Source organism: Myotis davidii, unplaced genomic scaffold (assembly GCF_000327345.1).
Source record: "Myotis davidii unplaced genomic scaffold, ASM32734v1 scaffold364, whole genome shotgun sequence".
NCBI lineage: Eukaryota > Metazoa > Chordata > Mammalia > Chiroptera > Vespertilionidae > Myotis > Myotis davidii.
Genome location: NW_006295560.1, coordinates 1,075,411 through 1,079,001, shown reverse-complemented (window position 1 = coordinate 1,079,001; position 3,591 = coordinate 1,075,411).

Below are 3,591 nucleotides of genomic sequence, written 5' to 3'. Positions count from 1 at the left end.
ATGTATCTTAAGCATGATTGTTGTAGTTAAAGTGATTAATTACCCGCCTGGCACTTAGTTAAAAGGTTTTATTCCCTCCCTAACTTCAGGGGAAAATCCCTACCTGGGGAAACAAGCTTTCTCAGAGAGGTGACCTTGGTTAAAACACATAGTGCCAAGAAGGTGAGCAAACATATTAAGAACAGTATGCCATATATGCCAGGTCCCTTGAAACAGCAAGGATGGACCGGCTCCCGGCATCTGACTTACTCTTTGATCAGATGGAGAAACTCTCAACTTTTAAACAAATCTAGCCCACCCACTAATTACCAACTCTAAAGGTCAACCGATTCGGCAACTTAATTATATTAGCAAAATCCATTCTCAGCGGTACCTAGATTAGTATTTGAGTAAGTATCTGGAAGAAAGTATGCATGCAGCAGGGGTTGGGAATCTTAGAGTGCCATCTATGAATTCTGCCTATTGCAGGTACCATTTTTTATATCTACACCATAATTGAATAAAAGGTTTAGGTAATTCTTAATATGTTACTTAATATGAAGTAACAGGGATAAGCTTCTCCATTGAGATACTACTGTCCTTCACTAGCACTTTAAAGCAAAAATTAGCATGAGAAAGGAAGTTCTACAGACAGCATTATGATAACAAGTTATGGGAAATAACACAGCTAATCTTTATTTTCACTTTGTATTCTCAATCTTTTCCTTTGCCCAAATATTGATGAGAGAGAATAGACCAAAGATGCCATGCTCCTAAATACAAATTCAAGTATCCTGGTCCAGACAAGTTATCTCTGAACCTAGTGAGAATTTATGGCAATGGTCATTGACCTTGACAGTTTTTGGAAATGCTATATTGGTATAGCAGGGATAGTTCTATATATTAAAAAGAGATTGGACTGAGGTGCACATGAAACTACACAGTCTGTTAGGATGGAGGGATCTGTGTTTTATAGCAAAACATGTTCCCTTGACATCCTCAGGCCATGCAGGACTTGATAGATTGGAAAGTCTCCAGCTCCAGATTATTCCAGTGAAAGCAACATTTAAAAAGAAAATCCAGTTCCAAAGGAAGCCTTTATTAAGAGTGATCAGAGTTCACAAGAGCAAGACGTGCCAAGCTAGTCTACCTTCACATCATGACAGCTCATTAGGATAGTCGAGTAAGGAAATGTGTATATCTGGACATCAGCAAAGCATGTGACATTTTCTCCTATAACATTTCCATGAAAAGCTATAGACACAAGCTCTGGATAGAGTTCATTAGGCAGAATTATATGTGGTTGACTAGACACAGAAGAGAAGGTTATGTCTTGCCTAATATTGTCAATCACTGCAGCCAAGTTCTGGAAAACACAATTATCAAAATTATAGATGACACAAAAGTGGCAAGAAAAAATTTGCTAGATAACAGAATCTGTTTTCAAAAAGATGTCAATAGAATGGTGAGCCAGATCTAAAGGGGTGGGGGGCGATTTTATGGGAAACATTTAAGAGCTTTGCATATGTGCTCTGAAATTAAAATGCCTGTAGCTGTCTAATTTAAAATACCATAATTAATTGTGCATAATTAATTCATTCATATGATATATGCTAGGCATAACACTGAGATTTCATTTGCATTACCTAATTTTCTTTTCTTAACCACACTGTTAGGGTAGGTATACTAGTGTTTCCTAATTATGCAATAGTGGAGGTTCAGAGAAGTTAACTGATTCTGAGCAGGTCAGAGTTGGTGTACTTATTCTGTCACAATGGCAGTATACACATCAAGTGCTGAGGGAGCTTATAGTTTAGGGATTGTACTTTTAGAGTGGATTTGAATTTTAGACTTATTAAACTCAATATGTGAATGGTTGGGCATGGGCAAAAAATAGTATGTAAATCTAAATCCCTTATTAATACAGTGTTTAGAATGCCAAAGATGAGATCTTGGTTTTGTCTTACCTACTGAGCCCCAGAGCACTGGGTTAAGATCATAACACCAAAATTATACATGAATATAGACAAACCAGAGCCAATTCAAAATATAGCAATCAGAGAGAACCAAGATGGTGACATAGGTAAACATCGGTACTTGCCACCTCCCACAACCACATTAAATTTACAGCTAAAATACAGAACATCCATCATTCAAAACTGCCTGAAATCTGGCCGAATGGAAGTCCTACAACTAGATAAGTAAAGAAGAAAGCACATTGAGACTAGTATGAGGGGTGGAGGCACACACTGGTCCAACACCAGTGTGTGGCTTGTTTTTAATTGAGAGGGATATCTTCACTGCAGAGGCTTCCCTTGAAAAGCAAGGGGCCCCAGCCCCACACCAGAACCCAGCCCAGGGTTGAAGAACTGGGAAGAGAAGTCCCTGTAACTCAGGCTGTAAAAACCAGCAGGGACATTGTGGCTGAGTGACATGGAGGCTACTGGAGACCCAGGTGATCCTCATAAATGGCCAGTGCACAAACTAACACAGTCCTACTCCCTCTGAGCTCCAGCGCTGGGCTACAGAATTGGGGGAAATAAGGACATACGGGGAGGAATGGGATTTTCTGGTATCAGGGCAGAAACTCAGAATGGCTTTTTTTCAAACAGGGGTGCCAGCAGGGGTCATTTTTCCTGTGCTGGGACCTGCCCTGTCCCTGAGCTGACTGACAGCCTTATCTGAGTTTCCCTCAGCATGGCTCACACTATTCATTCCACCCTGGTGATCCCCTGAGACCCTGCCCCATCCAATTCTCAGCCCCACCCAAGCTGTTTGCAGCTGCTTTTCCATATGAATGGCCTGTCCTGGCTCAGGCTTCATACTTTCCCCAAATCACTCAAACAAACAGTAGCTGGAGTCAGCATGCTCCATACCTATCAATAAGAGGCCCAAGACCCAGCACTAGCACCAGCCTGCCTCGCTTCACAGCTTGGCTTCGCCGCACTTCCAAGACCAATACAAAAAACAGCCATCTGCATATCGCTGGGTAGCTCCTGCCCAGTAGCCCCAGGCAGTGGCTGACTTTGAACCTCATGGGAGACCCCAAAGCCAGTGCACCCAGTGGACAGCTTCAGACCATACCAGATTACAACTCTACACATTCATAAGTGACACACTCAAGGGGCAGACTCAGTGAGCACCAAAGCCCCACTAAAGCAAGTCCTGCTCCATAAGAATGTCTCCTGGATAGCAATTCTTTCTTTGTAGATAAAGCTTGTCCTCAAAGACAATTGGACTGGAGGCCAACTCCTCCAGTGATGCCAATAACAATTAAGGCTCAACTACAACAAGACTGTGCACACAGCCCACACAGGGTCACACCTAGAATTCCCAGCTCATGTGATGGGGAGGCTGAGCCACTGGGCCTTACAGTACAACTACTACACAAGGCCACTCTACCAACTCTAGGAGACATAGCAGCTCTACCTAGTTCATAGAAACAAACACAGGGAAGCAGCCAAAATGCAGAGACAAAGAAACATGCCACAAATGAAAGAACAGAAGAAATCTCTAGAAAGAGAAAGAAATGAAATGGTAGCAAGCAAACTACTTAATTTACAGGGGTTCAACAGTAGAGTAGAGGATTTTGAGAGTCAAATCAATGATTTG